The 23912-nt window shown below is 45.5% G+C and overlaps 2 protein-coding genes and 1 long non-coding RNA gene across 3 annotated transcripts in view; 1 reads left to right on the plus strand and 2 right to left on the minus strand.

Moving 5' to 3' along the window:
* LOC135819823 (sushi, von Willebrand factor type A, EGF and pentraxin domain-containing protein 1-like) overlaps positions 1-23912 on the minus strand; it is a 228964-nt gene that overhangs the window by 203553 nt on the left and 1499 nt on the right. The gene's annotated exons all lie outside the window — the stretch shown is intronic.
* Positions 1-23912, minus strand: part of LOC135819827 (sushi, von Willebrand factor type A, EGF and pentraxin domain-containing protein 1-like) — a 219165-nt gene that overhangs the window by 47223 nt on the left and 148030 nt on the right. The gene's annotated exons all lie outside the window — the stretch shown is intronic.
* Positions 1691-23551, plus strand: LOC135819828 (uncharacterized). Its single transcript, XR_010553989.1, has 10 exons — positions 1691-2031; positions 3870-4027; positions 4950-5025; positions 5476-5639; positions 6256-6309; positions 17756-17913; positions 18836-18911; positions 19371-19534; positions 20151-20204; positions 23267-23551. It is a non-coding gene; the product is annotated as an uncharacterized LOC135819828 (long non-coding RNA).

Here is a 23912-nt window from a genome sequence, read left to right on the forward strand (position 1 = left end):
CCAAAACATATCTAGGTTCTCAAGTGCCAGGCTAAACGTTAGGACACAGTCATGAACAAACCATAGAAGATATTCGAGCGACTTTTCGCTCCTTTATTCGCAGTGATCCGTGACCAAATCAGATTAATATGACCATGCCTCGCATTAAGAGGGATGGGCATGACCGGGTCAGCTGACCTGTAGATTTGAGATTGCCAAACCAAGCTGGTGATGTCCTTGAGATCGATAAACACCTTCATCTTGCACATGGTTGCTGCGTGGAACGCTGCTACTGTGCTAATAGTGATACGTTTCTGTAACTCTGTCGCATCTAGAGCGATGCTGGTCACAGAAAGGTATCCACATGGTAGCCGACTGCTGTTTTCTGGTGGAGGAGGCACCACGGATTGAGATTCCTCCCATTGGTGGAAAGCCTGGAAACATGATGTCCGCAGCTATTCTTCCACCTTTGCAACAATGCTTGTGTTGTCTTCTTCCCCGGTGGTGTTGTGTAGATGAATGCATGGCCACCATACTCCTCTTCTTTGATAGCACTTGACTGCAGGCTTGGTACTATAACCGTGCATAACTACTTCAGTCCCTGTGAGTGCTTCACAAGGAAAGTCGAACACGCCCGGCTTAGAGCTCATGTGGACTTGGTACTGAGTCCACGAGCTAATCTAGTTTTTTCCAACCCGCTGGCCTGGGATGGACTCGGCAATGGCAGTTCTTTGAAACGCGCTCCGCTTTCTATTCATTGCCGCTCCTTCATCCTGGTCCAACTTTATCAATGGATCAGTGTCTACTTCAGTTTCGCTACATCTTGTGGAGGCTCTATCGCCAGAGCCTGAGGCACAACGAGAACACTCCTCTTCGTATGTCTCCTCCATGGCTCTCCATGACTTCTTAACAAAACACCTACTCGGTGCAAATAATCATTTCGGATTAGTGGAATAGCTTTGGTTTGGTATTTTATGCCGTGGCCAAAGGAATTTGACCCATGAGTCAACACTCAGTGTACCCTGTAAAAAGACTCACAGTCTGTGGGGGTTTCCCTAGTAAAATAATTAATACTACTACTACTACTCAGACTGAAACAAGTGCTATTTCGCAATTTCAATCCAATACCGTACATCCTGCATCGTCCAAAAACCCATCCGAGCACCGTATTGGTGCTGCTTTTGACTTATAGTGTGGATTGGATTTCTTTGGCTACAATTGTACGAGTGTACATGACTGTATATTTACCGGTACGCACCTGACTGCGTTGCTACATACAGTGGCCAAAGTGCTAAAAGTGTTACGTGTCCACAACGTCATGAACTCGTACAATGCGTTCCAGTTGCACGCATTTCAGACACGATGAAGGTTGGATCACATGACTGTATGTAGCCAGTTGTTGCGAAAAACAAGGTTGACGGGCCCGTCTTCCCCCCAGATGAAACAGATGAAACAAGATGAAACGAGATGAAACGAGATGAAACGAGATGAAACAAGATGAAACGCCAATGTACGGGCGCAGATGGGGCCGAGATGAAACGAAATGAAACAAAATGAAACAAAATGAAACAAGATGAAACAAGATGAAACCAAATGAAACTCGAAGTACGGGCGTAGATGGGCCGCGAATGAAACAAGATGAAACAAGATGAAACAATGTACGGGCGGAGATGGGCCGCGCGCGCAGTGCACCCGGCGTGACGTGCACGAGCGAAAAGAACTGAATTAATCCAATCATTGAAATAATTTTGTTTGCAGAGGCAATTCGCGCAAGGGAGATAGGAATTTGATGGCTTGCGAGTGACAGCACGAGCCGAATTTATTGCCCGTGGAAGTACCCACGATAGGAATACACTGTTGGGAACATGGTGGCGCCGCTGACGGTACCTATGTAAGTGGAATTACTTTATTGGAAGTACCCACGACGGGGAAAATAGTCTCTCTAGTATTGTCGGTGAATGGTGATGGTGGTGGTGGCGATGGCTACTTTCCTCTGCTCAGAGAGAACCCCTGCATGTCCTTCGTCGTGATGCGAAAGAGCAGTGGATGCAGGTAAAGGCCGTGTCAGAGAATTTCGCCTAGTGCTGTGGCCAGGGTGAAAATAAATTAGGGCTGAAACGATCATTCAATAACTCCAAGCGATCAACCAATCTCTTTAGCGATGAATATCATTGTAACATAGAAAAATGTGGGCACAAGTTATGCAATCGAGTCGACCAACTAAACCAGATTTCGAATAGTCAGACGTGCACAATCTAGCACAAAACTGACAAGGAGTATGAGTACTGAGACATTGAGGTCAATTATAATTGTTGGTTCATAATTATAGATTCTTTCCGGCTGTAGTCGTGCACCTCGAACACAAGACTATGAAGAAATTCCATGATGCCTTTGCTACATTAGCTGTGGCCACCAGTCAAACACTCTAAATATACCCAGGCTACCGCTCAGTGTTTGGTATTCTGTAAACATTTCAGGCAATTGTGTCGACACCTGTAGACATCTGACTGGTCTAAAGCCTAGTTCACATTCGACGTAACACTGACGGTACAGGACGTAAGGGCCTGTCGGGACGGCTGGGGTGAGCTGTAAAACCTTTTACGATTCGTACGACACGACATGCTGAAGTCGTTGCGATGTTCTCCAGCGAACGGCGCGAGTCATAAGGCACAGTCCGTGACGGGGTGACTTTCGGACCTAATTTCTTGTTTTTCGGGACTTCTTTTCAATTATTTCTCCTTGAATGAAGCGAAATCAAATTCACAATACCAGTTTTTCATGGAGACAAAAAAGTAGCCCTGAAAGTTGTGCCATTCGAATAGTAGCCCTAGGAAATGATAAAACAGTTCATCTGTCATTCTCCTAAACTATCCCTAAATACCATAAGTGACATGAGATCTTATCTTGCTAAAATTCAACTTAAGTCGTGTTAGCCATTCTGCGAGTTATCATGGGAAGCGCAGTGTTCGAAATCCTAAAAATTTCCCAGTACGAATCGGGAGTGGATGGCGCACGACGCCGCCTCCTGTTCTCACTCAAAATGCAGCCGTTTTGTACGCTTGCGTCTCCGTCTATGCCCGTCTACGGTATGAAAAGTTGAACTGATCCAACACTTCCCGATCCGTACGGTAGTATGGTTGCGTTCCCGTTCCTGGTGTTCACATTGGACGCCGTCAGACCGTCCTGTCGCTTCCCATCGATCCTTACGCCGCGTCCCGTCGAATTTGAACTAGGCTTTATCAATATGAACTAGAGGAGTTCATGTTGTTGTTTCTAGAACGAAGAATCAGGCTTGTCGTCACCCTTTGGCTTGAAGCTCTTATCACCAACTTCCGCAACGAATCAATCGAAAAGATACCGTCTTGACTCCCGATCTCTTTCATAGCCACGCATCAATATTACTGCGCTTGAAAGTACCAATTGCACTCGTATCCACAATTGGATGGAGGGCAAGGGCTAGAATACTGCCACTGGTATGAATGCATAAAAAATCGTTTGCATTCGCTTTGAACCCTAACGATTATCGATTGCGCTCTTAAAACGATCGGTTTGCGAGTTATCTGTATACTTGTTTCAGCCCTAAATGCATTGCCCTCGTAGAGGACAGGGATGAGCAGTGATATGAGCAGGGATGTGAGTACTGATGTGCCTTTCGTCCTCATATTTTACAGAGAAGACGTCTGCCCCCAATAATAAAATTAATGTAGTAATGATAATGTGTTGCCCTTTCATCTTCTCAGGAGCCCTATGCCTTTGCCTCTTCTCCCCTGGACTGAATGGACTGGACACTCTGTCCAGTAGTGTCCAGTAAATGATTTGTAGTGTAAGTTAGGGTGCACTCTCTCTTGAGGATTTGCCCACCTTGATGATTGTGCTCTTCGTGTTATTAGAAAATGTCTCTACCTGCCAGGATGGTATAAGAGCACGAACTGAATCACCTGTTGGTGCAGAAGGCTTGGAGGACTGCTTTTGAAACAGTTGTTCAAATTTCCTGCACCTCTTCGTAGCCGTTGTCTGATTGCTGCATTCTGGGGAGACTGAAGTTAAGGTTAGTGAAGCTGCACAGTCCCCGTGGAAATGTTTATGCTGCAACTATTTACTGCTGACATGTATTTATGTATTTCAGGAATCTCCAGAGGGTGAAGGCTTGCTGCAAGCTCCGTCCCTTCAATGTCGTGATACATCCGTAGATCAGTCGTGTGCCTGTCCTGTGCTTTTATGAGCATGCTCCTTTGCACATGCCTTTGTCCTGTGCATGCGTGGGCTTGGGCGCGCGCGCGTGTGTGTGTGTGTGTGTGTGTGTGTACGCCAACGACACCGTCTGTGCACATGTGCATGGACGTGAGTTTGTGCGTATGTGCGTTTGCCTTTGTTATATGCATACAGTATTATCAATTTATCATGCCTATACAAGCCTTGCCAGTGTCTCGATAGGAGAAGCAGATACATGATTACACCACTTGGGTTTTGACCTTCTTTGGCCGGGGCGAATGTCGAAGGAAAGACTCCCTCTGGGCCAAGGTGTTGGCGACAGTTGAGAGTTGTCCTCTATTTTGCAGCGGGGGACAGCATGGCATATTTGGTGCCGGAAAGAGTGCAGTTGCACTTTTCATGTTACTGTAAAATTTGCTAGGTCAATCCCTTGAAGCTGGAGACTGCTGATACTGCTGCTCAAACGGCTGCTGCTGTTACTCTCTGCTGCTACCATGGTCGTTGCTTTGTATCAATGGCGAAAATTCTCAGATGAGCTTTGGGTCCGGGCACTAGAACCCTGCTGCTGCCTCTGCAGCAGTTGTAGAAAGTTTTATAATACCAGTGTCGATGGTGAACTTCTGCTCTTTTTTTATCCCAGACACTTTGTGCTCAAGAGACTGTTAGGTCTTTGTGGTGTTGTCGTTGCTGTTTGGTTATACTAGTTGGCGTCTGTTTGGAAATATATTGTGCTTTTCTGTGTGTTCATGTGAACGTAGAAGCCCTCACCGAAACCAACACTACGTTGCTGTGTTGTTTTCTTCTAAGGTCGGGCACAGTAAAGGAGACGACTCTGTGAGTATATTCGCAGATGAACTTTGGGTTAATAGAATGCAGGTGCTGCTGCTCTTGTGCCGGGCTGTTGGTGTCAATGATGGGGTGGATCATGCTTTCTCTTTATATACCTTTTGTATATTTGTGTGTAATTAGGAGCACATACCAACACGTAATCTTTCTAAAGCCTAGTTCTCTTTCGACGCAACGCTGACGGTACGGGCCTGTGACGGCTGGGGTGAGCTGTAAAATCTTGTACAATTCGTACGACACGACATGCTCCAGTCTTTGCGATGTTCAACAGCGAATGGTGCGAGTCATAAGGCACAGTCCGTGACGGGGTGACCGTCCCGGCGTTTCCCGTCGATCCTTATGTCGCGTCCCGTTGCGCCCCGTCGAATGTGAACTGGGCTTAACAATGGCATGGAGACAGTTTCAATTGCAGTTTAATGTTACTGCACTGCACTGCAGGTATCAAGGCACTACCCAGAGGGAGGATGTTGGCCTTCTCCTGATGGGAAAATGTCTTCTTTCTCATGGCGTGGCCAGGACTGCACTGACCCTACCATCCACTCTACCTCTCCGGAAAGGGACTTGACAACCAGTCAAGATGGATGTGCAGAGATATACCAGCGGTAAGTCACATGCTTAGGATATCCACTTGATGAAGGAAGGACAGGTGCTCAACTACTACACCAAAATGTGAGCATAAGGAGATGGGCTGATGGGTCATGGATGGGTGACAGGTCTTTGCCCGGTTGCTGGAGTATAACAACCTGGGTCTTGGATTGGTTTAGAAGCGGCCTGTTCTATTCGGGGTGCCATCCTCAATTAGACGGGCAGTGAAGATCTTGCAGGATCAATCGCACATGTAGAATATGGACATGTGGATGCGGGCAGCAGATCTGTAATTTCCAGTACAGTTGAACATCGATTATCCGACCACCTCTGGGCAGACAACTGTCAGGCGGTGTTCAGATAAGGCAAATGTTCCGGATAAGAAAACACACTGTAAATACATGTACATGTACATTGTAAATAGAATAGAGTGCTACTTTTCAAAATTTTCGTATTTTTTGAATGGCTCACTACATGCACAGTGCGTACTCTACGGCACGTGCGCCCAAAAAAACTGTTACGGATAATCGAATGGTCGGATAGTCGATGTGCGGATAATCGATGTTCAACTGTATCAAAGTTCAGTTGTATTTGCTTTTCTATATTTTCTATTTGTGATGTTGTTCACTGCAGCTTCTAGCATTAACTGCCAATTTGCACTGACGCAGCAAGACTCCCAACAGTCAAGTATGTTTCATTGCATGCACTAGGATTACAGTAGAATGCCGATTATCCGAATGTCAACTGTCCAAACGGTCAATTATCCGAAATTCCTGTTTGCACTGAATCCAATTCAATAAGTCGACTTATACCGGTAAAATATGGTAACAGCGGGACTGCAGGGTGTGGCATTTCCATGATACAGTGGAAAATTTCACGATTTTTGGTGCAAACATAGCTCAGACGCTGCTCGATTGGATATGCAATGCAGGTTCTTGGAACCACGGACACGACTCTTCGATTCAAGGCTCACAACACTTCGGGATCTGAACGTTTTAGGTCCGGGAGCTGTTCGCGGTTTTGTCGCTTGTCACGGTTGTGGACTCATCATTGTAGCATAAATGAGGCTGGACTATTCCAAGCGGAAAACTAAAATATTTCTTTCTCAAAGCACAATCACCGGCCCGGAGGAGCACACCTTCTCTAACTACATACCGGGTGCAGTACATGACACGTCCGTGTATTGACTAGTCTCTTGTACATTTAGATCTACCACACGACTCGCGTAGCGCTAGCACAGCAGTGCGGGTGTAGTCATGTACTACTACTACTACTACTACTACTACTACTACTACTACTACTACTACTACTACTACTACTACTACTACTACTACTACTACTACTACTACTACTACTACTACTACTACTACTACTACTACTACTACTACTACTACTACTACTACTACTACTACTACTACTACTACTACTACTACTACTACTACTACTACTACTACTACTACTACTACTACTACTACTACTACTACTACTACTACTACTACTACTACTACTACTACTACTACTACTACTACTACTACTACTACTACTACTACTACTACTACTACTACTACTACTACTACTACTACTACTACTACTACTACTACTACTACTACTACTACTACTGGCCGGTTGGGCTTTTTGCTCCTCCGTTATTGTCTAACTTTCTACTCCACTGTTCAATTCAATCGGTTTGAAACCTTTTCAATTACTTTCCTTGTGACATGTGGAGTCGGCTCGAGTAGTTTGCTTCCTTCTGGGCTCGTCCAGCCCGCCAGTCCTTCATCCAGCTAGTTTCTTGTGCTGCGAATCGGCCATTATAGCTGTTGGTCCGTGTTGGGCACGTTTGAGCGTGCGGGCCTTGGGCCCTGTTTGAGCTGGCTTGCTGTGCTGTGCACACGTTGTGGTTTGGCCCTGTACTGCCTGCAATGGCGCTCTGGATGCATACTTGGTATGGGACGAGTCGAGGTGACACTACTCATTGCATGTAGACGCACTGTTTACACCTAAGGCTAGGGCTAAGTCCTTGCATGCAGTGTGCCCGTGCTGTGTCTATGGGATGTCGCGGTCACGCGCTGTGAGCGGTCGACCGTGCTGCGCTTGCAGCAGAGCGTCTGGGACTTGCAAGTCATGTTCGTGTGCGTCGGATGGACGCTGCTGCAGCAACTGTTACCCTGGCAGAGATAATAAATGTACAAATTTTGGCAACGTGAATCTGCAGACCGCAGTTGTTGGAGTGGGTGCGGACGAATCCGTGTGTAGCGCTCCACCTTTTCGACCTCCTGGCTGGGTGCCCCATGGTTCCCGGGATGTGTTGGGCTCTGTTCCTCCGCCATCTGGCTCACACTCTCGCACAATAGCAACTCGGAGCTCTGCCTCGGCGGTGACGGCTGGGTCTGCGCCAAGTTCCGGACATCAGTCTTCCCGTGATGGCGCATTAGGAGATCCTCAGGTGTCTGTTCCTGCCTCTGCATCTGCGCTGCCTCGCCGCGGCATGGTTGGTCATGTGCCAAGTTCCGGGCCTCAGTCTTCCCGTGATCGAGCAACAGGAGATACTCATGCGTCTGCTCCTGCGCCTGCGCCGGTGTCTTCGGAGTGTTTGCGCGTGGATCTGCCGCCCCCACGATGTTCGGGGGCGAGTCGCCCTGTGCAGTCTGGGGATGGTGGCGACCATGTCGTTGCTGGGGTTGCTGATGCTCCCCTAGTTGCTCCTCTATGGTCACGGCATGCGGAGTTGGCTATTTGGATGCGGACTGCATATGGACAGGTTGTGTGCTGGCAGCGGAACCTTTTTATGACCCCCTCGGGTTCCACTGGCAAGCGTTTCGTTAACATTATCGCGGACTTCATAAACACGTTTGCATCTGGTGGTCCAGCTGCCTGTGTCGCTTGGGAGTGTGTGGCGGTTGCTAGTCACCTCTTGTTGCAGCGACCTGAGCCGCACAGCAGAAGCAAGGAGAATACAGAGCATCTGCAGCGGCGCATGGACATGTGGGCTGCTGGTGACTTGCAGCCACTGTTGGAGGAGTCCCGTTGCGTCCAGGCTCACTTGCGTCCCCGCTCGGGGTCTGCTGGCGGTGGTGGAGACAGTGGAATGTCGGACACGGATTTTGCTAAGCTAGTGCACGGTGGTCGGCTGGGTCAGGCTCTGTCTGGTTTGTCAGAGGGGCGGTGTGGCAAACCTCTCCGGGCTGATGATATTGCGGTGCAATCCTCGGGTGAGACGGTCCGTGACGTGCTTCAAAAGAAGCACCCTGCTCCTGTGGATCCAGCCGAGGGAATATTGTTGGACTGTGAACCAGATCTTCCTAACCAGATTATGTTTGAAACGATTTCAGCAGAAAAAATCAAAAAGACAGCTGGCCGCATGAAGAGTTCTGGGTCGGGGGGTCCATCGGGACTGGATGTCGCTGCCTGGCAGAGAATGCTCACTGTGTTCAAGGGAGCATCGGCGAACCTTGCATCGGCGTTGGCTGCCGCGGCGAAGCGACTCTGCAGGGAGGTTGTCGATCCTCAGATTCTGTCAGCGTTCGTGGCAGCTCGCCTTGTTCCCTTGGAGAAGTCTGCTGGTGATGCTGCTGGCGCTACTTCCAGTATAGGTGTGAGACCGATAGCTGTTGGTGAAGTACACCGCCGTATTATCGCTAAAGCTATATTGGACTGCGTCTCCACTGATGTTGTTGCGGCTGTAGCCCCATTTCAGGTTTGTGTGGGCATGCCATCTGCGTGTGAGGCTGCGGTCCTTGCTGTGCAGAGCCAGTATTTGGATCCGGAAACAGAGGCCATTTTGTTCATAGATGCGTCTAATGCATTTAATGCTGTTAACAGACAGGCAGCGCTTCATAACGTTCCTCGGGTGTGTCCTGCCGTATCCACAATCTTCCAAAACACATATGGCGCTCCAATATCGTTGTTTCTGCCGGGTGGTGACAGGATCTTGTCTCGAGAGGGTACTTGCCAGGGCGATCCTTTGGCCATGGCACTGTTTGCGCTGGCTATTAGCCCTATGATCAGACGCCTGTCAAGTGACCACCCATCTATTGGCCAGTGCTGGTATGCGGATGACGGCGAGGCTGGTGGAAGGATGATGGACGTGCACAAGTTTTGGTTGGCTTTGTCTGACATTGGACCGGAGTATGGTTATTTCCCCAATGCCTCAAAGACGACACTCCTTGTCAAGCCGGATTTTGAGCGGGCGGCCGTTGACATGTTCGATGCCACTGGTATTGCAATACGAACCGGTGGAGCGAGGTACCTGGGAGGTGCTGTTGGCCAGTCGACGTTCATTGCCGATAATCTCGATAGCCACATTGCGAGTTGGGTGCGGGAGATGAGCCTCTTGGCTGACATCTCGCTTACACAGCCCCACGCCGCATATTCCGCATTTGTCCGTGGTATGAAGAGCAAGTGGAATTATCACATCCGAAGTCATCCAGGGTCGGCTTCTTCGTACAGACCACTGGATGATGTCATAAATAATAAATATATCCCTACCTTAACTGGCCGGACGGAGGTTTCTGATTCGGAGCGGAAGCTGCTGGCATTACCAGTGCGATATGGTGGCCTCGCTATTCCTGTGGTGTCGGAGGACGCAGAGGTGCAGCGCCGGATAAGTGAAGTTGTCACTGGGCCCGTCGTGCGAATGCTGCGGTCGGGGTCCAATGAGTTGACGCCGGCTCGGGTTGTTTCCGACACCAGCGTTCTCCGGAGACATCAAAACAATCAACGTGCTGATATGCATAGGACCCAGCTGTCAGAGCTGGCCCCTGCCCTAAGTGGCCCTCAGCGTGTTCTGCTGGAAACCTCCAGAGATGCCGGTGTGGGAAGTTGGCTTACGGCGGAGCCGCTTGCCTCCTGTGGATTCGTCTTGAACAAGTCCGACTTTCGTGATGCAGTGGCAATTCGTTACGGCTGGCCACTTGATGAATTACCATCATCCTGCGTATGTGGAGTGGCCATGACGCTTGATCACGCTGCAGTATGTCCAACAGGGGGCTACCCAAGTCTACGCCATAATGAGATCCGGGACCTGCTGGCGGAGGTGTTTTCGGCTGTCATTTCTGATGTAAGGATAGAGCCTACGTTGCTGCCTTTGACTGGTGAGTCATTGGATTGTGCCACTGCCAATCGTTCTCCTGAGGCTCGTTTGGACATTTGTGCAAGGGGCTTCTGGTCTCGACAGCAAGATGCATTTTTTGATGTGAGGGTCACCCACCCCTCGGCGTCCTTGCTGTCGAGATCGGATGTACTTGCCCAGTTGTCTCGTAACGAAGCACAGAAGAAACGGGCCTATCTACAACGTGTGATTGATGTTGAGCGAGGCACCTTCACACCTTTGGTTTTCGCGACCAATGGTATGTGCGCTTCCGAATGTTCCCGTGCTCTAAAGAACATTGTTCAGCTCATTGTCGAGAAGCAGCCAGAGCTTAGTTATGCAATAGTAATGTCGCATTTGCGCTGCAGGATCTCTTTTACTTTGCTCCGCTGGCTGATTACTTGCTTTCGTGGGTGCAGAGCTTCATACTGCCGAAAGCGTGTAGCAATTTCATTCCTGGACCAATGCCGTTTGCTCCAGTTGTGAGTGGGAATATAATTATAAGGTCCTCCATGTGCTGTGCACGGAAGCCTTCGGTTAATTTCAATATCTTCCTCTTTGGCCGGCTTTCCAAGTTGCGCTATTGTGAATAGTGATCTGCTTTGCTAGTAGTGACTGCTAATATTTGCCTGGATTTGACTCGAGTTTGGATTTGTTCTTCAATCATCTTTCCGATCACATTATCATGGATTTTCAATAAAGTTCTTTGACTACTACTACTACTACTACTACTACTACTACTACTACTACTACTACTACTACTACTACTACTACTACTACTACTACTACTACTACTACTACTACTACTACTACTACTACTACTACTACTACTACTACTACTACTACTACTACTACTACTACTACTACTACTACTACTACTACTACTACTACTACTACTACTACTACTACTACTACTACTACTACTACTACTACTACTACTACTACTACTACTACTACTACTACTACTACTACTACTACTACTACTACTACTACTACTACTACTACTACTACTACTACTACTACTACTACTACTACTACTACTACTACTACTACTACTACTACTACTACTACTACTACTACTACTACTACTACTACTACTACTACTACTACTACTACTACTACTACTACTACTACTACTACTACTACTACTACTACTACTACTACTACTACTACTACTACTACTACTACTACTACTACTACTACTACTACTACTACTACTACTACTACTACTACTACTACTACTACTACTACTACTACTACTACTACTACTACTACTACTACTACTACTACTACTACTACTACTACTACTACTACTACTACTACTACTACTACTACTACTACTACTACTACTACTACTACTACTACTACTACTACTACTACTACTACTACTACTACTACTACTACTACTACTACTACTACTACTACTACTACTACTACTACTACTACTACTACTACTACTACTACTACTACTACTACTACTACTACTACTACTACTACTACTACTACTACTACTACTACTACTACTACTACTACTACTACTACTACTACTACTACTACTACTACTACTACTACTACTACTACTACTACTACTACTACTACTACTACTACTACTACTACTACTACTACTACTACTACTACTACTACTACTACTACTACTACTACTACTACTACTACTACTACTACTACTACTACTACTACTACTACTACTACTACTACTACTACTACTACTACTACTACTACTACTACTACTACTACTACTACTACTACTACTACTACTACTACTACTACTACTACTACTACTACTACTACTACTACTACTACTACTACTACTACTACTACTACTACTACTACTACTACTACTACTACTACTACTACTACTACTACTACTACTACTACTACTACTACTACTACTACTACTACTACTACTACTACTACTACTACTACTACTACTACTACTACTACTACTACTACTACTACTACTACTACTACTACTACTACTACTACTACTACTACTACTACTACTACTACTACTACTACTACTACTACTACTACTACTACTACTACAGTACTGCCGGGCGCCGAAGAACGGACCGCCGATGAACGGCCAGGTTAAGAACGGTCTAGGTAGAAACGTAATGTACAATATGAATATGATGTACACTCAGACGCATAAATGTGCATGTAAGACTGTACCATCGAATAAGAACGAAACTGCTGTGTTCGCTAAAAATGAGAACGGGCTAGGCTAGAACCCTGACCCCGTTCTTCGGCGCCCGGCAGTACTGTAGTGTAGTGTTCCGTATGTTTGTTGACTATGGCATGCACGCAGAAGCCAGCGGATGTAAAAAGTCTAAATCGGAAACGGCTTAAACGGGATATCCTCAAATTTTGCCGAGCTGAAAATCACAGGGTACGTAGGGCTTGTAACAGTGAGTCGAATGCTCTTGGTCCGGAGAAGCTGCAACAGATGGTTCTCAAATCGAACGCGTTTCGAATATTGGCCATTTTGCACACAAATAGATGGTGTGGCTACCTGGCTGCACACTGTGACCTTATCACCTGGATCAGGTAGACTGCGTGCTCACGTTCGCTCATGTTCGATTTGGCGTATCTGACGAACCATGGACCGCAGCCTCCTTGGAAAAGAACATTCAACTCAGCGCCCCGAATCTACGGGTCCTGAAATTAAAAAAATTCAGCAGACTTCCCCTTTAATATTTAAGGCAGAACTTATTACAGTCCTTGATTAGAAGTTGACATATTTTTGTACGAATCCGGTGGCAGCCACAACAATGTCTTTTGTGAAAATGTATGCAAGCCTTTTAAAAGCATCTCCCACCAGGCATTCGATCGAATTTTTCATAGCGTGGAGATTTGTTACAGCGTGAACTGATGCTTGGCGTGTAGAATTTGCTTTTTGATGTGTTCTTTGGAAGATGCAGTCTTAAAAATGGTGTGGATGTCTTTGTTTCTGTCCTTCTGCTGTCCTCGTAGAAAGAATAATATAGACGTGCAGAAAATGTAGGAGAGCGATGACATCAGAAGGACACTCTCAGGTTCAGGGTACCTGTACTGCCCCAATAAAGTGGGTCAGATCCCAAAACGAGGTTGGCCGAAGCAAAAAAATAGAAGAGCCTGCCTTGAATCGAATATGAGGAAGAAGAAGAAGAAGAAGACAAAGAAAGAGAAAGAGTAGGAATTTGTTTGTGTAAACTTTGTTTCCTCTGTCTAGGCCATCGCATTATAGCAGCCAACAGTGTGTGTGTGTGTGTGTGTGTGTGTGTATGTGTGTGTGTGTGCGCGCGTATGTGTGTGTGTGTGTGTGTGTGTGTTTGCGTTTGTGTGCACACGCTTGTGTGTGTATGTGTTTGCATGTGCGTATATTCTGCTCATCTTGACTTAAATTTCCACATCTGGGCATATTGTGTTCTGTATGTGAATTTATCTTCATTGACTTGTGCGCTACGTTCCTTTCTTCACGTTACGGCACTTTAGTATTGTTTTACTTGAACATCATACTCTCGCCCAACTTTGTTTCACCAACAAAGGTTTATTTTCTAATTGATTGTGTATGAGTTTCATACCACTGTCAGGGGCGTCGGAAGGTATTTTAGTGTGGTACGGTCAGCCATCTGAAGTACAATTGACTCGTGGGGGAGTGGTGGCTGAGCCGAAAATTTTGGAATTTTAAATCCCAGATCAGTGTATTTTGTTGATTCACGGGTATCTGGGGCAAAAAGTGGTACGGTCAATACCGTAGTGACCGTACCGTGTGCGACGCCCCTGACTGTTGGAATCCACCAGCTGTGTTTCCTTGAGGGGCGTATCCTTACCTGGGATGTGTTTTCTCATTCCCGGCAGCAGAAAGAGCTCTACAATATGTATATAATTTAAGAATAGAATTAGATGTACAGGAGAGTGCCGATTATCCCCACCCCTCGGGGCGCAGGCTGTCTCCAGAGGGTTCAGATGAGAAGAATGTTCGGATAAGAGAGTAGTCACACATCAATCTAAATCATGCATATTCCAGCATGTTTTCATCATTTTCATTCTCTTCAGCAGTGCAATAGGAACTAGGTGCACTCAAGCTCCTCTAAATTAATGACACTATTATTACACATTTTGACTCAAACCTGTTGTAATACATCTTGTGAATCGCTTCAATGGTGCCCTGAGCGACGAAAATCAACAACTTGAAACTCATCTTCTACCCCTCAATTAAATGGAAGCAATTATTTTGGATAATTAATCATTTGGATAGTTGATATTAGGATAATCGGCACATTGTGTGTGATGGGGGGGGGGGGGGGGAGAGGAAGAGGAGGAGGCTGCGAGAGGCCGTGGTGGACGTGTACTTGTGCAGAGCCTGGAAAAAGCCTCACTTTAGATGTATGCACATTCAAACGGTGGATGCTTCCCGCCATCCTTTTCCCCCTCTTTTTCCTTTTCCCGCCATTCTTTACCCCCTCTTTTTCAATTTCCCGCTCTTCTTTTCCCCCTCTTTTTCCCCCTTTTTCTCCCCTTTTCCCCCTTTTCTGCGAGAAGATTAGCCCCCTCCTTAAACAAGGTTGACGGGCCCGTCTTCCCCCCAGATGAAACAGATGAAACAAGATGAAACGAGATGAAACGAGATGAAACGAGATGAAACAAGATGAAACGCCAATGTACGGGCGCAGATGGGGCCGAGATGAAACGAAATGAAACAAAATGAAACAAAATGAAACAAGATGAAACAAGATGAAACCAAATGAAACTCGAAGTACGGGCGTAGATGGGCCGCGAATGAAACAAGATGAAACAAGATGAAACAATGTACGGGCGGAGATGGGCCGCGCGCGCAGTGCACCCGGCGTGACGTGCACGAGCGAAAAGAACTGAATTAATCCAATCATTGAAATAATTTTGTTTGCAGAGGCAATTCGCGCAAGGGAGATAGGAATTTGATGGCTTGCGAGTGACAGCACGAGCCGAATTTATTGCCCGTGGAAGTACCCACGATAGGAATACACTGTTGGGAACATGGTGGCGCCGCTGACGGTACCTATGTAAGTGGAATTACTTTATTGGAAGTACCCACGACGGGGAAAATAGTCTCTCTAGTATTGTCGGTGAATGGTGATGGTGGTGGTGGCGATGGCTACTTTCCTCTGCTCAGAGAGAACCCCTGCATGTCCTTCGTCGTGATGCGAAAGAGCAGTGGATGCAGGTAAAGGCCGTGTCAGAGAATTTCGCCTAGTGCTGTGGCCAGGGTGAAAATAAATTAGGGCTGAAACGATCATTCAATAACTCCAAGCGATCAACCAATCTCTTTAGCGATGAATATCATTGTAACATAGAAAAATGTGGGCACAAGTTATGCAATCGAGTCGACCAACTAAACCAGATTTCGAATAGTCAGACGTGCACAATCTAGCACAAAACTGACAAGGAGTATGAGTACTGAGACATTGAGGTCAATTATAATTGTTGGTTCATAATTATAGATTCTTTCCGGCTGTAGTCGTGCACCTCGAACACAAGACTATGAAGAAATTCCATGATGCCTTTGCTACATTAGCTGTGGCCACCAGTCAAACACTCTAAATATACCCAGGCTACCGCTCAGTGTTTGGTATTCTGTAAACATTTCAGGCAATTGTGTCGACACCTGTAGACATCTGACTGGTCTAAAGCCTAGTTCACATTCGACGTAACACTGACGGTACAGGACGTAAGGGCCTGTCGGGACGGCTGGGGTGAGCTGTAAAACCTTTTACGATTCGTACGACACGACATGCTGAAGTCGTTGCGATGTTCTCCAGCGAACGGCGCGAGTCATAAGGCACAGTCCGTGACGGGGTGACTTTCGGACCTAATTTCTTGTTTTTCGGGACTTCTTTTCAATTATTTCTCCTTGAATGAAGCGAAATCAAATTCACAATACCAGTTTTTCATGGAGACAAAAAAGTAGCCCTGAAAGTTGTGCCATTCGAATAGTAGCCCTAGGAAATGATAAAACAGTTCATCTGTCATTCTCCTAAACTATCCCTAAATACCATAAGTGACATGAGATCTTATCTTGCTAAAATTCAACTTAAGTCGTGTTAGCCATTCTGCGAGTTATCATGGGAAGCGCAGTGTTCGAAATCCTAAAAATTTCCCAGTACGAATCGGGAGTGGATGGCGCACGACGCCGCCTCCTGTTCTCACTCAAAATGCAGCCGTTTTGTACGCTTGCGTCTCCGTCTATGCCCGTCTACGGTATGAAAAGTTGAACTGATCCAACACTTCCCGATCCGTACGGTAGTATGGTTGCGTTCCCGTTCCTGGTGTTCACATTGGACGCCGTCAGACCGTCCTGTCGCTTCCCATCGATCCTTACGCCGCGTCCCGTCGAATTTGAACTAGGCTTTATCAATATGAACTAGAGGAGTTCATGTTGTTGTTTCTAGAACGAAGAATCAGGCTTGTCGTCACCCTTTGGCTTGAAGCTCTTATCACCAACTTCCGCAACGAATCAATCGAAAAGATACCGTCTTGACTCCCGATCTCTTTCATAGCCACGCATCAATATTACTGCGCTTGAAAGTACCAATTGCACTCGTATCCACAATTGGATGGAGGGCAAGGGCTAGAATACTGCCACTGGTATGCATGCATAAAAAATCGTTTGCATTCGCTTTGAACCCTAACGATTATCGATTGCGCTCTTAAAACGATCGGTTTGCGAGTTATCTGTATACTTGTTTCAGCCCTAAATGCATTGCCCTCGTAGAGGACAGGGATGAGCAGTGATATGAGCAGGGATGTGAGTACTGATGTGCCTTTCGTCCTCATATTTTACAGAGAAGACGTCTGCCCCCAATAATAAAATTAATGTAGTAATGATAATGTGTTGCCCTTTCATCTTCTCAGGAGCCCTATGCCTTTGCCTCTTCTCCCCTGGACTGAATGGACTGGACACTCTGTCCAGTAGTGTCCAGTAAATGATTTGTAGTGTAAGTTAGGGTGCACTCTCTCTTGAGGATTTGCCCACCTTGATGATTGTGCTCTTCGTGTTATTAGAAAATGTCTCTACCTGCCAGGATGGTATAAGAGCACGAACTGAATCACCTGTTGGTGCAGAAGGCTTGGAGGACTGCTTTTGAAACAGTTGTTCAAATTTCCTGCACCTCTTCGTAGCCGTTGTCTGATTGCTGCATTCTGGGGAGACTGAAGTTAAGGTTAGTGAAGCTGCACAGTCCCCGTGGAAATGTTTATGCTGCAACTATTTACTGCTGACATGTATTTATGTATTTCAGGAATCTCCAGAGGGTGAAGGCTTGCTGCAAGCTCCGTCCCTTCAATGTCGTGATACATCCGTAGATCAGTCGTGTGCCTGTCCTGTGCTTTTATGAGCATGCTCCTTTGCACATGCCTTTGTCCTGTGCATGCGTGGGCTTGGGCGCGCGCGCGTGTGTGTGTGTGTGTGTGTGTGTGTACGCCAACGACACCGTCTGTGCACATGTGCATGGACGTGAGTTTGTGCGTATGTGCGTTTGCCTTTGTTATATGCATACAGTATTATCAATTTATCATGCCTATACAAGCCTTGCCAGTGTCTCGATAGGAGAAGCAGATACATGATTACACCACTTGGGTTTTGACCTTCTTTGGCCGGGGCGAATGTCGAAGGAAAGACTCCCTCTGGGCCAAGGTGTTGGCGACAGTTGAGAGTTGTCCTCTATTTTGCAGCGGGGGACAGCATGGCATATTTGGTGCCGGAAAGAGTGCAGTTGCACTTTTCATGTTACTGTAAAATTTGCTAGGTCAATCCCTTGAAGCTGGAGACTGCTGATACTGCTGCTCAAACGGCTGCTGCTGTTACTCTCTGCTGCTACCATGGTCGTTGCTTTGTATCAATGGCGAAAATTCTCAGATGAGCTTTGGGTCCGGGCACTAGAACCCTGCTGCTGCCTCTGCAGCAGTTGTAGAAAGTTTTATAATACCAGTGTCGATGGTGAACTTCTGCTCTTTTTTTATCCCAGACACTTTGTGCTCAAGAGACTGTTAGGTCTTTGTGGTGTTGTCGTTGCTGTTTGGTTATACTAGTTGGCGTCTGTTTGGAAATATATTGTGCTTTTCTGTGTGTTCATGTGAACGTAGAAGCCCTCACCGAAACCAACACTACGTTGCTGTGTTGTTTTCTTCTAAGGTCGGGCACAGTAAAGGAGACGACTCTGTGAGTATATTCGCAGATGAACTTTGGGTTAATAGAATGCAGGTGCTGCTGCTCTTGTGCCGGGCTGTTGGTGTCAATGATGGGGTGGATCATGCTTTCTCTTTATATACCTTTTGTATATTTGTGTGTAATTAGGAGCACATACCAACACGTAATCTTTCTAAAGCCTAGTTCTCTTTCGACGCAACGCTGACGGTACGGGACGTAAGGGCCTGTGACGGCTGGGGTGAGCTGTAAAATCTTGTACAATTCGTACGACACGACATGCTCCAGTCTTTGCGATGTTCAACAGCGAATGGTGCGAGTCATAAGGCACAGTCCGTGACGGGGTGACCGTCCCGGCGTTTCCCGTCGATCCTTATGTCGCGTCCCGTTGCGCCCCGTCGAATGTGAACTGGGCTTAACAATGGCATGGAGACAGTTTCAATTGCAGTTTAATGTTACTGCACTGCACTGCAGGTATCAAGGCACTACCCAGAGGGAGGATGTTGGCCTTCTCCTGATGGGAAAATGTCTTCTTTCTCATGGCGTGGCCAGGACTGCACTGACCCTACCATCCACTCTACCTCTCCGGAAAGGGACTTGACAACCAGTCAAGATGGATGTGCAGAGATATACCAGCGGTAAGTCACATGCTTAGGATATCCACTTGATGAAGGAAGGACAGGTGCTCAACTACTACACCAAAATGTGAGCATAAGGAGATGGGCTGATGGGTCATGGATGGGTGACAGGTCTTTGCCCGGTTGCTGGAGTATAACAACCTGGGTCTTGGATTGGTTTAGAAGCGGCCTGTTCTATTCGGGGTGCCATCCTCAATTAGACGGGCAGTGAAGATCTTGCAGGATCAATCGCACATGTAGAATATGGACATGTGGATGCGGGCAGCAGATCTGTAATTTCCAGTACAGTTGAACATCGATTATCCGACCACCTCTGGGCAGACAACTGTCAGGCGGTGTTCAGATAAGGCAAATGTTCCGGATAAGAAAACACACTGTAAATACATGTACATGTACATTGTAAATAGAATAGAGTGCTACTTTTCAAAATTTTCGTATTTTTTGAATGGCTCACTACATGCACAGTGCGTACTCTACGGCACGTGCGCCCAAAAAAACTGTTACGGATAATCGAATGGTCGGATAGTCGATGTGCGGATAATCGATGTTCAACTGTATCAAAGTTCAGTTGTATTTGCTTTTCTATATTTTCTATTTGTGATGTTGTTCACTGCAGCTTCTAGCATTAACTGCCAATTTGCACTGACGCAGCAAGACTCCCAACAGTCAAGTATGTTTCATTGCATGCACTAGGATTACAGTAGAATGCCGATTATCCGAATGTCAACTGTCCAAACGGTCAATTATCCGAAATTCCTGTTTGCACTGAATCCAATTCAATAAGTCGACTTATACCGGTAAAATATGGTAACAGCGGGACTGCAGGGTGTGGCATTTCCATGATACAGTGGAAAATTTCACGATTTTTGGTGCAAACATAGCTCAGACGCTGCTCGATTGGATATGCAATGCAGGTTCTTGGAACCACGGACACGACTCTTCGATTCAAGGCTCACAACACTTCGGGATCTGAACGTTTTAGGTCCGGGAGCTGTTCGCGGTTTTGTCGCTTGTCACGGTTGTGGACTCATCATTGTAGCATAAATGAGGCTGGACTATTCCAAGCGGAAAACTAAAATATTTCTTTCTCAAAGCACAATCACCGGCCCGGAGGAGCACACCTTCTCTAACTACATACCGGGTGCAGTACATGACACGTCCGTGTATTGACTAGTCTCTTGTACATTTAGATCTACCACACGACTCGCGTAGCGCTAGCACAGCAGTGCGGGTGTAGTCATGTACTACTACTACTACTACTACTACTACTACTACTACTACTACTACTACTACTACTACTACTACTACTACTACTACTACTACTACTACTACTACTACTACTACTACTACTACTACTACTACTACTACTACTACTACTACTACTACTACTACTACTACTACTACTACTACTACTACTACTACTACTACTACTACTACTACTACTACTACTACTACTACTACTACTACTACTACTACTACTACTACTACTACTACTACTACTACTACTACTACTACTACTACTACTACTACTACTACTACTACTACTACTACTACTACTACTACTACTACTACTACTACTACTACTACTACTACTACTACTACTACTACTACTACTACTACTACTACTACTACTACTACTACTACTACTACTACTACTACTACTACTACTACTACTACTACTACTACTACTACTACTACTACTACTACTACTACTACTACTACTACTACTACTACTACTACTACTACTACTACTACTACTACTACTACTACTACTACTACTACTACTACTACTACTACTACTACTACTACTACTACTACTACTACTACTACTACTACTACTACTACTACTACTACTACTACTACTACTACTACTACTACTACTACTACTACTACTACTACTACTACTACTACTACTACTACTACTACTACTACTACTACTACTACTACTACTACTACTACTACTACTACTACTACTACTACTACTACTACTACTACTACTACTACTACTACTACTACTACTACTACTACTACTACTACTACTACTACTACTACTACTACTACTACTACTACTACTACTACTACTACTACTACTACTACTACTACTACTACTACTACTACTACTACTACTACTACTACTACTACTACTACTACTACTACTACTACTACTACTACTACTACTACTACTACTACTACTACTACTACTACTACTACTACTACTACTACTACTACTACTACTACTACTACTACTACTACTACTACTACTACTACTACTACTACTACTACTACTACTACTACTACTACTACTACTACTACTACTACTACTACTACTACTACTACTACTACTACTACTACTACTACTACTACTACTACTACTACTACTACTACTACTACTACTACTACTACTACTACTACTACTACTACTACTACTACTACTACTACTACTACTACTACTACTACTACTACTACTACTACTACTACTACTACTACTACTACTACTACTACTACTACTACTACTACTACTACTACTACTACTACTACTACTACTACTACTACTACTACTACTACTACTACTACTACTACTACTACTACTACTACTACTACTACTACTACTACTACTACTACTACTACTACTACTACTACTACTACTACTACTACTACTACTACTACTACTACTACTACTACTACTACTACTACTACTACTACTACTACTACTACTACTACTACTACTACTACTACTACTACTACTACTACTACTACTACTACTACTACTACTACTACTACTACAGTACTGCCGGGCGCCGAAGAACGGACCGCCGATGAACGGCCAGGCTATAATTTCGCCATTTTTTAAGAACGGTCTAGGTAGAAACGTAATGTACAATATGAATATGATGTACACTCAGACGCATAAATGTGCATGTAAGACTGTACCATCGAATAAGAACGAAACTGCTGTGTTCGCTAAAAATGAGAACGGGCTAGGCTAGAACCCTGACCCCGTTCTTCGGCGCCCGGCAGTACTGTAGTGTAGTGTTCCGTATGTTTGTTGACTATGGCATGCACGCAGAAGCCAGCGGATGTAAAAAGTCTAAATCGGAAACGGCTTAAACGGGATATCCTCAAATTTTGCCGAGCTGAAAATCACAGGGTACGTAGGGCTTGTAACAGTGAGTCGAATGCTCTTGGTCCGGAGAAGCTGCAACAGATGGTTCTCAAATCGAACGCGTTTCGAATATTGGCCATTTTGCACACAAATAGATGGTGTGGCTACCTGGCTGCACACTGTGACCTTATCACCTGGATCAGGTAGACTGCGTGCTCACGTTCGCTCATGTTCGATTTGGCGTATCTGACGAACCATGGACCGCAGCCTCCTTGGAAAAGAACATTCAACTCAGCGCCCCGAATCTACGGGTCCTGAAATTAAAAAAATTCAGCAGACTTCCCCTTTAATATTTAAGGCAGAACTTATTACAGTCCTTGATTAGAAGTTGACATATTTTTGTACGAATCCGGTGGCAGCCACAACAATGTCTTTTGTGAAAATGTATGCAAGCCTTTTAAAAGCATCTCCCACCAGGCATTCGATCGAATTTTTCATAGCGTGGAGATTTGTTACAGCGTGAACTGATGCTTGGCGTGTAGAATTTGCTTTTTGATGTGTTCTTTGGAAGATGCAGTCTTAAAAATGGTGTGGATGTCTTTGTTTCTGTCCTTCTGCTGTCCTCGTAGAAAGAATAATATAGACGTGCAGAAAATGTAGGAGAGCGATGACATCAGAAGGACACTCTCAGGTTCAGGGTACCTGTACTGCCCCAATAAAGTGGGTCAGATCCCAAAACGAGGTTGGCCGAAGCAAAAAAATAGAAGAGCCTGCCTTGAATCGAATATGAGGAAGAAGAAGAAGAAGAAGACAAAGAAAGAGAAAGAGTAGGAATTTGTTTGTGTAAACTTTGTTTCCTCTGTCTAGGCCATCGCATTATAGCAGCCAACAGTGTGTGTGTGTGTGTGTGTGTGTGTGTATGTGTGTGTGTGTGCGCGCGTATGTGTGTGTGTGTGTGTGTGTGTGTTTGCGTTTGTGTGCACACGCTTGTGTGTGTATGTGTTTGCATGTGCGTATATTCTGCTCATCTTGACTTAAATTTCCACATCTGGGCATATTGTGTTCTGTATGTGAATTTATCTTCATTGACTTGTGCGCTACGTTCCTTTCTTCACGTTACGGCACTTTAGTATTGTTTTACTTGAACATCATACTCTCGCCCAACTTTGTTTCACCAACAAAGGTTTATTTTCTAATTGATTGTGTATGAGTTTCATACCACTGTCAGGGGCGTCGGAAGGTATTTTAGTGTGGTACGGTCAGCCATCTGAAGTA

Source organism: Sycon ciliatum, chromosome 6 (genome assembly GCF_964019385.1).
Source record: "Sycon ciliatum chromosome 6, ocSycCili1.1, whole genome shotgun sequence".
Classification (NCBI taxonomy): Eukaryota; Metazoa; Porifera; class Calcarea; order Leucosolenida; family Sycettidae; genus Sycon; species Sycon ciliatum.